The 11,903-nt window shown below is 37.6% G+C and overlaps 1 long non-coding RNA gene across 1 annotated transcript; it reads left to right on the forward strand.

Moving 5' to 3' along the window:
• Positions 1-10,282, forward strand: LOC116618836. The gene is made up of 2 exons (XR_004296367.2): positions 1-4,902; positions 9,804-10,282. It is a non-coding gene; the product is annotated as an uncharacterized LOC116618836 (long non-coding RNA).
• The last annotated feature ends 1,621 nt before the right edge of the window (positions 10,283-11,903 follow it).

The raw sequence follows: 11,903 nt of genomic DNA on the forward strand, positions 1-11,903 counted from the left end.
TTAGTCCCTAAAAATGGTAGTAAAATCGATAGTTTTCGGTAAAACTCCCACGGCCATTAAACAATGTTAAGGGTTTTATTCAGGCTAATTAACGTCTTTATCAGTCGTTAAGTGAAGCGGTAAGTTTTTGTTTGACAATCGCGTACAAGACGCTTTAGAATTCAGACAAAGGAAATTGACAATGGGGTTAAATTCCCAAAATAATCGTATGCATTATGCAAGCATTACCAAGCGCAACCGCACTTCCTAGCACTCAATCTTGTTTCCTGCATAGATCTCTTCGTGTGACTCAGAAACTTGTTAAATAAGCCGGTAATTAGCCTAGCTGCTATCATAATCAATCTTTACAGAGAATTTGTTCTCCAGTGCTTACGTGAGTACTAAATACACACTTGTTTGCTGAACTTTCTAAACAAAGATCTTAGCGACGAATGGCTGCCACACTCAAGACTAAACAACAGGAAAAAAAACACTTGATAGAGGCAATGAAAGCCGAATCGCATGTGATGGCAAAGGGAAGACAAGATGTATTATCACTGGAGAAAATGATGGTGCAAAGTTTGAGAGTTTGTGGCCCCGGAAGAAAGTCTTTAGGATTCCGATACAAATATTCAAATCTAAACACAACTCAACAAACATCCAATGGACTCCAAATTCGTGAAATCGTTGGAGTCCTTGAAGATAGCTCTAAGTCTTTGCCACGTATTACAAATAATGTTGGAGCTAAGAGTGATTTGAATGGAAAATGTGGATTATTGACTTTGACCACGACAAATGTAGCGCTTACCTGGGCAACCCGTCAGAATGGTCTCGAGGCGACAGAGCAAACAAGCATTCGTGTCACTCCGATAGAAACAGTGCTAAAACGACAACACAAACCCAAGAAATATACCGCAGCAAAGTACAGGACGACTTTGAAATCTTTCAAAAGAATGAGAGAAAAACTATCGCAATCAAAAGTCAAACGCCATTCCAGGGAAAATAGCGAAGCGCAAGAGGAATGGACTGATGGAATAACGGATTTTGGATCGAGTCATGTGTCGCCGGCAAAAAGCGATCGCGCGTTAACAAGAGCTAGTGGAGAAAGAACAATGGAGTCACGTGGTAAGGACACATTGCCGAAAATTCGAGTCAACTGATTTTATGGTCAAAATGACTATAAGACCCGTTTACACTGGCAATTTTGTCGCGCGTCACGAGGTGCGTTCACGAGGTGCGTTCACGAGGTGCGAAGTTCTTGCAAGTGGTAACAAGCCTTTAAAGGTATAATGATGAGGATATTTTTTTACCTAAGGGTCGAGAACTTAGAAATGTCTAATAAATTTTGCTCCATTGCAACTCTCTTTTGTGGGATTTACCCCAATAATGTTGATCTACAGTCGATCTTGCAGACCCCTGCCATGCAATGAATGTTTTTCCGAAGCTGTTCTCTCTTTTTAGATGCAATGCAGTTCCTGATTTAAGAGCTATAACTATTTCTTTTTTTTCCGCTTCGATTTTAGACAATGCTGAATGGCTAACCCAATAGTCTATTCCACGATACGATCTTGAAAACCAGGCTTTCGTTTAGAAGATAGGCAAGCGTTGACCAAGGGCGTTTAATTATTCCAAAATATATAATACTTTCCATAGCAAAGCACAAATTAACCTGGCTTCTAGGTCTCCTATAGTTAACCGACAAAAATATCTAGAACCTGACTTGAATCTGACCGGTTGCACAAAGGTTCAAGGGCTCTTGGAACGAGATTGCTACAGAATTTGCCTGCCCTCCCCGTCAGTGTTTTCTGCGCTTGACTTGTTTTAACTTGAAGGTGTAATTATGAGGTTCTTTTAGAAGTTTTTTACTCAAACTTGCCCCTTCCTCTGAACATTCTGGTGACCACATCCGTATCCCGTCAGACCCCACGGGCGTAGCGGATTATCCGGGAACTTCATTGTACGTGACGCCAGCCGTGTAATGGCGCCAAACCCTGCTGCGAGTTGCCTTGTATTCCTGTTTACTCTACTTTGGAGAAAGAAAGTCAATCAGCCAACCTTTGTTGTTGTTTATACTTGGAAAAACAGCTGTTTGTTCACAAGAAAATTTAAAATAACAACCTTCTACGAATGAAGTCTGATACATTATTGACGACACTTCATTGAAAATATCTCGTTTGAATTAGCCGATGGAAATCGATGCTTTGTGAATCGATGCTTTGTGACACTTCCATTCCCAATTGAGTTGTTCATGTGGGATACGGGTCTTTTGCTGTATAATTTATTGTATAATTTATAATCTATTTGAAATTTGTACAAAATAAGGTTAAAATTAAAATTAGTATTTCTTGAAGTATATATTTTATTACCTTTTCAAATAAAAAAATACAAAGCATGAATATCCCCTTCCTCAATCCTTCGGTAAAGAAATCTCGAGCACGCTCAAGTTAATTACATCCGGTGCGCATGCGTGTAGTGCAGGAAGCTGCTCGAGTGAACTTGACGATGACGATGGGAGCAATAACATCCCACGGCCTGGGGCCTGGATACTGCTAGAACCGACTTAACCAAATAAAGATGCTCTTTTCAAATATTTCTGAGCTAGGCTGAAATTCGCGTACTGATAAACACTCTCTTCGCCCACCGTCTGGTAAAATGAGACAACCGCTATTGAGGGGGATGTGCGGTCATATGCTGCTATGCACCATGGGATAGCTAGGCTACAATTCACGTACTAGTAATTATTCTCTTCGCCCTTCGTCTTGTAAGATGAGACCATCACTATAAAGGGGTAGTACCTTGATATTTCGCCCTTCGTCTTGTAAGATGAGACCATCACTATAAAGGGGTAGTGCCTTGATATGACGCTAATCACTACGGGAATACCTTACAGTCCGATTCAGTCCTCTGCTTTTTTTTACCAAAATTTTTTTTTTACCTTATTTTAGAAAACACGGGCTACTAGAATATATAGAATATATATAACTATATATTTAAACTATTCTCGTAACATTTACTATACTTGTAACATTTAAGAGCTTGACTACGATTTTTGATAATCCCAATACCAAAGATTAACAAAGTGTCGGGCACGGGACTTGATTCTCCCCAGACATTCTTATGTCAAAACCGATGATTTATAGTTAATAGCTTTGTAATGAAAAGTTAAAAAAATAACAACTTCCGAAGCATCCTTACAAATAATCCGAAGATGGATGGGATACAGAATGTATTTGATAAAAGTTTGCTATTCTTGTCAGCGTAAACATACGTTACAACATATGGATATGCTATTACGAGACACCAAAGATTCTTTGAGACGTTTAAGGTGTCGAGCTGCTCGTGGTACATTAACCCTGCGTCTGGAGTCGCTAGGGATCGGGTCGCGTCTGTTAACGACATATAAAAACAGCATTAACTCATCGCATGCACGCAAGGAATAAAGGATTGAAGATGGAAAACCCACCGCCATCCCCCACATCTCCTAACCCCCTACCGAGAGAGAGGAAGCCATGATGCCCATTGGGTGTGGTCATCACCCATAACTAGCATTCTCGTTACCTCATCTCTCTTTCTTTTCCTGCACCCCACTGAGAGCAAGAGAAAGACATGATTTCCGATGGGCGTGGCTCTCACCCCTGGCCCCTTCGTTCCAGTTCTGTAACCCTTTCCCTTCACTCCCACTGAGAGTAAAAATAAGACGTGATATGCAATGGGCGTGGTTATCGCCCATCTCTCGTATCCCGAAATATGTTTAGTATCATTGTTTTTTTTCTTATGTTAACTCCCATGGTATGATATTGTAGTAAGCGTTTGTGAATTTACCCAAGCTAATTTTCTATGTCCTTAAAATCATGAGTACATTCTAGTAACTGTAGTAGGTATTGAATAGCTCAAGATGGTTGCGTTTTAGAAACATCAGTGAGAGTTAGGAAATGACATCCACCACTTGTGTCAAGTAGCGGCGGAGAGGATGAGGGTTCTCCGTCAGCTAATCCATATCCGTTATACCTCAATGGCATATACTACCCCCAGTAGAGGAATTCCAGGAATCCCGTCACTGACGACACAGTGCACGCGCCAGCCAGTCCATAACGCGCGATTAAGGAGCGGGATATCATAACACTAGATAATACCGGAGGTCAAATATAGTATATATTGGCAAATGGTCACAAGATTTTATCAGATAACGAAGAGGCTTTTACAAGCGTCAAAAAACAAACAAGAATAAAATCGTACGACTTACAAAGGAATCGGTGGTAAGGCTTGTGTAGTACTAACGCCAAAAGAAGAAGGAAGAGAACGCATTGTAAAACTCTGACAAGGTTTTGATTGAAGTTGAGCGCCGAATAACGTCTCCTCAACGAAGCCCTGGAGAGAAAAGTGGAAGAAAAAAGGACGATAGGAAGACAACTACTGCTATTTCAAATAAGAACAACTTGCAGAATTGAGGACAGGATAACTTTGAGAAGAGGTTGATTCCTTGTAATTAGGCTCAAATATATAACGAGGTCTTCGATAATAGAGGTCATAAGTAATACCATCCCATTCAATTTAGAAAAGTACATTCTTAAAAATAAGGAAGACGTCGTATAGAATGTCAGATCACATCAATACATTTACCTATTAATAATCACTATCTGATTGGTATCGTAATTGGACTAATTGGACTATTGTGAAATATTCATCATGGTTCACGCCTCGGTTATGAGCAAGCTAATGAAAGTTGCCTTTCTCCTTATACTTTTCGCGAGTGACTCAGGGGCCGTGTTGACCGTTATACACAGAGGGCGGGTGGGAAGACTTCGGAGTGGAAACAGAGAACTCCCTAAAGCTGAAGAGCAGTACATCAAACCCGCTGGACCGCGAATGCTTGGCAAGTTCACATTTGTGAAAAAGAGGCATAGCTTGGAAATCCCTGTTAAGGTAAGAGATTTCACGCAGTTCTGTCTTAAGTAGTCTTGCGTATCTAGTATATCGCCAGTAGCCTGGCAAGTGTAAAGGGGCAGAAGAGAGACGAGGCGCGCGCGCCAGCGATAGACAAGTATGAGCTCCCTTTCCCTCTATTGCCCAATACTCTCCTGGCGAGCGGGGTCTCCAGCTTCTTATCTGCTCTTGCTCCGCAGGCTATATCGCCACGGACTTCTACTAGTGAATTAGCAGGAAGAAAGGAAACAAGGGCAATATGAAACAAGTAGTCGAATGTTCTTTATCTTGTACTTGCGAATGACTAAGCATTATTCAGTCTTTTTCATTTAACTGTCTTAGTTTTGACAGTTAGTTACCAGGCTCCGAGTGCGACGATTGAGTAACATGATTTGATATCAAGCTTTGAAAGGGCTTTGATAAGGATTTCATTACTTTATTACTTCATTACATAAATTTAAAGTAATAGTAAAGATAAACATAAGGGAATAATAAAGAAAAAGGTATAGCTTAAATGGATTTAATAACCATGCCACTGGATCTAACTGATCAAAAACTCACTTGATAGCAAAGTGCTATGTTTGGTGACAATGTCAGAAAAAGTTAACCTTATGATTAAAAGATATCAGCCATTTACCGTCTCAGCAACAAGTGCAAGGTATTCATGTAAGGGACGGACCATTAGAAAAGTGATGGTGGAGGGGTGGGCAAATAGCAAAAAAAATTCGAGCAAGGAAAAAAAAGGAAAAAAAAAAACTTATGCAGGCCGACCGTACACACAAAAAAAATCGTGCATCAAGCTCAAGGCACCAAATGGTTCATTGACCTGTGAATCATAATGGTTTAGTGCATTTCCAGCCCCTTTATGAGCTGGAAATATTAACATATCAATATTTTGGTGACCTTCAAACCTGCTCGGTCAATTTCTTAGAGGCCTGGGTCTCAGGGCTTTTCAAGATTAGTGACATAAAGATTTGACCAAGCAATCAATTTCTTTCTTGAAAAATTCTTGCCGCGAGTCTCAAATTGACAGGAATCAGCATTTTTCACCATGTTTTCTGGAGATCAGGGAGCAGAAAAAGTTTAGCTCTTCTAAATATGGGCATCAATGACCATATAAGGCAAAACAAACGAAGGACACTATCCGTGGGGAATATGTTTGATATGAAAAATCTGGTGAAGCATACCCCACACCCCTACCGAAACTATCAATCCTCATAAAAAGAAGGCTGTCTAGAGGGGTCTGGTATGCTCACCCAGGGAAAAGTATGACATTCAAACCCTCAACAGAAAGAAATGCATCCATTTCCATATGAATGATATCATAATCAGCATCGGACATTATAGTCTATTTCTACTATTTCCTTCTATTTGTATTATATTATAGCACAGTAAATCAGCTGTCTATATCTAAACAATCTCATTTTATTTTCTGGCATAACAACTGAAAATCGTATCAATATTTATCAATTGCAACTATAAATAATCAAATATAATGATAGTAAATAATCTCATACATCGATAATTATAATTACCATTATAATCACAAAATCCTGATCAAAATCAATATGTACCAACTGCAACTATAAATAAATACTTTGATAGAATATATAATTCCATCTTTGGTGAATATCAAATATATCAAAATGTACCAACTGCAACTATAAATGATAAAATAAAATATAATGAGATAGTAAATAATTTAATTTTAAATTATTATGTAATATATAATATGTTTTCACTATTATGTTTTCACTGAGACAAAAATCCTAATCATAAAAAAATATGTGCCAACTGCAACTATATTAAAATAAAATAACATGAGATAATATAATTATATTTTTTAATATCATAATATAATATGGGAAATCCCAAATGGATCAATAACACTTTTTATATGTAAGGTTGTCGAAATTACTCAATAATCCTATAGCTGTGCAAAAGTCTTGATCAAGAATAGCTAGAGCAAGCTGAATATTAAGAAGAGCAAATATTAATTCAAGATGAAAATTCCTCTTCTGTCGACCACTCATCGCATCGCTGTCATAGAATCTTCAGGTTCTCTCTCTACTGTATTGCTATCACTCTATGCTGTGTTTCTCTCTCACTCTACTGTCCTGCAATCATATTTTGCGACAATTTGTGTACATAATGGTACACTGGTGTGCCATACTAGATCTCGTATAATGAATACGATTGTGATTATGATATACGACAAATCAATGTTGTATCTGAGTAAAATAACGTCTGATATGACAGTTGTTTCCAAGAAAGCCCGGTTTAATACTTCACATGAATGAATAATGGGCTAGACCGGGTTTCTTCACAACCCAGCCTTTCCTTGGTTTGGTGGCTAGCACTCCTAGGAAAGCCCACTATTCCAAGGGTTTCCAGGCTGATTGCTTCCCATGCTTTTTCGAAGAGGCCAGAGTAAAAAAAGCCTGGTAAGACCTTGGTTTTCCAAAATCTCCTGGAAGTTTTTTTACCTGGGCTTCTGGTACATGGGTATAAGGATTAGCTTCATGTCCTAAGCAATTAACATTTGGATTTATCGTATGAACAAATTAGAATGAACCCTAGATAATGAGCTCTAGATTCATAGTTGTTTTTCGCACCATAGAAAACCTTTCAGTGTTTGTGGCGAAAAAAAAACCTGCAAGCCAATCGCTCACAAAAAAAATATTCGTGCATCGCTGAGGCGCCCGAAAAAAAAAAAAAATTCGAGCAAACGAAAATAAACCCCCCCATCACTTTTCTAATGGTCCGTCCCTAAATTCTTGTTGAAATGTGTTGAGCTGTCGGGTTCAGCTTATTATGTCACGACTTTACCGACTTGATAACCATTGACGCGTGGCTTGGGGATTACTGGGCGGTGATGATGATGGAATTAAGATATTACTTGCGGCAATATAACAAAGAACTCGAGAGGAAGTGTAGCGATCTTTCATCTGATAAGCCAGGATAGAATATAAACCCTTTGACGAGCCTAGAAAAGTGTCGATACCCTGATGGTCGTTGTTTTTCCCATTGGGGTCTTGCACCTCCATCTGTTGTGGGCTTGGTATAATTTTGATCGCTGTTTTCCGTGCCAGACATGAGTTGTAATGAGGAGGCATAAGCCATACACTCCTTTTGTTATAAGAACGTTCAGCCTCAGATTTCACCAAATGCTAAGAACATGCCGAGGCTCAGATAGAAGCAAAATATTGCATTGTTAGTCTAATGCGTTCTAAAATGCAAAATCAAATGGTGTTTATAGAAAACGATCTTGAATATTATTGCTATTAATCATTTTTGTATTTTTTATATACCTTCTTGAGTATTATACTGTACACTGAAATTTAAGAACATGAGTAAAAACATTTTCAGCCTTAAAATGCTTCAAGAATAACGGCACAGCCTCAACTGAAAGTTAGACGCTTTTATAAAAAGGGTTTGTTTTCCACTATGTTGAACCAACCTCAATATCAAGGAGGGCTGGTTTAAGATAGATTCGTTTATTTTTTCAATTTTTTTTTACGTATTTGTTTTACTGGATCAGCGGTAAAGGTTATTTGGCATGTATGTTTCGTAAGGTTAAATTGTTTGGGGTGGGGTAAATTGTAAGGGGGGTCAGGGGTAAGTTCTGAAGATGCAGGGATAAAAGCATTCTTAAAAGCACTATTGCTCCTATATCTTTCAGCTTGTTATCGCCTTGCATGGCTGCATGTCTATGTCTTTGATCTTGTCATCATCGCAAGGTCGCCCTAAATACTTGTCTCGTGCCCGGTTTCACCTTTGACACAAACCACACTAGCACATTATAATATAAATATGTTCGCATGCCGATAGACTAACATTATTATTATTATTATAATAATAATAATAATAATAATTATTATTATTATTATTATTATTATTATTATTATTATTATTATTATTATTATTATTATTATTATTATTATTATTATTATTATTATTATTATTATTATTATTATTATTATTATTATTATTATTATTATTATTATTATTTGATGTACGTGTAACGCATGTTAACTCCCAGTCTAACCAGAACAAACCCACAGAAACTATCTTCAGAGAACAAGAGAATGAGAAGAAGAGGAAATACAACCAGAGAATAATCAACGTAGAGATGGGAACTTTTACACCACTAGTTTTTGGCACAAATGGAGGCATGGGGGTAGATTGTGAGAACTTTCTAAAATCCCTTGCAGAAAAACTGTCTATTAAGAACGGCGAGGCTTATGCCAGTGTAATCTCATGGATACGTATCGAACTTTCTTTCGCAATTTTAAGAACAGTTCACAAATGTCACGTAAGAGGTTCAAGATTCCCGTTCAAATCACGTTTTAAATGATAATGATTTTATATTGCCCATAGCAGATGTTATGTAAGGCCGCCATATATATATATATATATATTTTATTTTTTCTATTTTTCTCTTTCGCATAATTTTTTTTACTATTTTTAATTTTTTTACTATTTTTAAATCTTATTGTTATCAATTTTATAAACAAATTTTTGTAAATAATATTTTAGATTAAAATGTTATATAGAGAATTTTATTATTATTATTATTATTATAATTATTATTATTATAATTATTATAATTATGATTATTATTATTATTATTATAATTATTATTATTATTAATGTTATTGTTATTGCTATTGTTATTGTTATTGTTATTGTTATTGTTGCTGTTGCTGTTGCTGTTGCTGTTGTTGCTGTTGTTGTTGTTGTTGTTGTTATTATTATTGACTTTCAACATCATCATCGGGACAAAAACATGACATGTGGGGGAGGGGTAGGGCGTTGCTGGTATTCCCCCTCTTTCTCCCCGCCCTACCCAACTGTTGTTAATATGCACTTGGAGATAATCGTGTTTTTTTCTTCCTCAGCATTCTCTTCGAACGAGATTGAATTTGTAGAAAAACAGATAACCCATTGACTACAAAACGACTCAAGAGAAAAGAAAACAACGAACACGACGGCTTCAAGCTCACGTCTCATTTACTTAGTAACCATTAATTATCATATTGTATTGTGTTGAAGTGATGCGAAGCCCACGTCTCATATTTACTTAGTAACCATCATATTATCATATTGTGTTGTGTTGAAGTGTTAGTGCTGATGCTGATGATGTTGATAAAGGTGATGATTATGACCACGTGTTTTCGATGGTGGTGGTGATAATGATGATTGAGCTTTTAACTCACATAATTGCTAATTGTGTTGGTTAGGAAGATAATAATGACGTCATCTATGATGCTGCGTGATTTTGAATAATTGTCATGACGAAGACAAATATAAGTCTGAAACCTGTTTTTGAGGGGTATTGAAATAGCAATAACTGAGAATAAAAAAGAAATTCAAAATATAAGTTCTTCCTTTCTTCCTCCTTTTATAATTATTCCCTTTTTATAGTTTTAGTGAAGCTCTTGTGAAACTGAAACATGAAAAGTCATGTATGTGAATACGCAATAACATTTGAATAAATCTATCCATATAGTTGAAAGACACTAAAAGGGAATGAAGCAAGTCTGGTATAAAAGGCTCTTTGGGATGTCGCACCCCTTGGAGAAATCCTGCACATCCCCCTCACCCCCTGCCTCCGTCATCCACCGAGGATCTTGGGGATACGTATGGCTTTGCCGATGCCATGCGCTCAGCAGACTATTATTTCTGCTATGTTCCTTGTATTTGTGAGTCTAGGTACGCCGAGTAGGGCTATTAAGCATCTGTTAGCCTGTTCCCCGAACCACATCATTTTGGCTTTTTTACTTTTGACCTCACACACTATAGTATTCATTTGCCAAGTACCGAAGTGCAAAACTAATCCAGTGGCTTATCCCCGGAATTGGTTGCATTTTCTATTGAAACAATCTTTCAATCTTTCTGTTCTATGCATTTGATATGCCTTATTGTGTTCCATAACCTGACGTCAATTCTCGCTTACAATTTTGCCACTATTGTCCTAAAAAAAACTTACACTTGCCAATAACACTCTTAACACTTGCGGTTAACATTTGCGGTTAGCGCTGGGCGTGAGAAAAACTAAACAAAGAAATGTAGAACGCTAAACTCAGTGCTTCGAGTATGAGACGAGCCTTTCCTCCGAGCTCATAGTCAAATCTCGTTGAGGGCTTTCCACACTCGGGCATACTATTGCTGATTATTGAGCCCCATAGCATATTGCTGATCATTGAGACCCATAGCATATTGCTGATTATTGAGACCCATAGCATATTGCTGATTATTGAGCCCCATAGCATATTGCTGATTATTGAGACCCACAGCATATTGCTGATTATTGAGACCCATAACATATTGCTGATTATTGAGACCCATAGCATATTGCTGATTATTGAGACCCATAGCATTTATTGCTGATTATTGAGACCCATAGCATACTGCTGATTATTGAGACCCATAGCATATTGCTATTTATTGAGCCCCATAGCATATTGCTGATTATTGAGACCCATAGCATATTGCTGATTATTGAGACCCATAGCCTGAGGTGGCCATTTCTAGCGCTCGGCTCCTGCGCATCACGGAAATAAAGATGAAATATGTTACAGCTAGCCACCCAATCTACGAACGGTATTCAAAGGAATTTCGAAAGAATAAAATAATATAGAATAAAATTTAAAATAATCGTCCTTATTTTCAGGTGATGGACTAAGCCCGGCTAGATGTTCCTAAGAACAATTATTTGCAAAAGAGGAAAAGGCGCGATACATAGTTTTAAGAGAAATTTCAGTACTAGGTAAAAAAAGCATAGGTATGAAGCGTACAGTGGGTCACGCTGACCGTTTTAACACATAGGACTCTGCGTTATTCGCATCTCAAGACGCACGGAGTACATTCAAGGGCCACTGAAAAAGCGTCCTCATCACGCATGCGCCAACATATGTTAATCAAGAATTGTTTTGGAAAGTAAAAAGCCTGCAATACAGGTGTTTACCCGGTATTTTATAGCTGTTGCTATAGAAACA

Source organism: Nematostella vectensis, chromosome 15 (genome assembly GCF_932526225.1).
Source record: "Nematostella vectensis chromosome 15, jaNemVect1.1, whole genome shotgun sequence".
In the NCBI taxonomy this organism is placed as follows: domain Eukaryota; kingdom Metazoa; phylum Cnidaria; class Anthozoa; order Actiniaria; family Edwardsiidae; genus Nematostella; species Nematostella vectensis.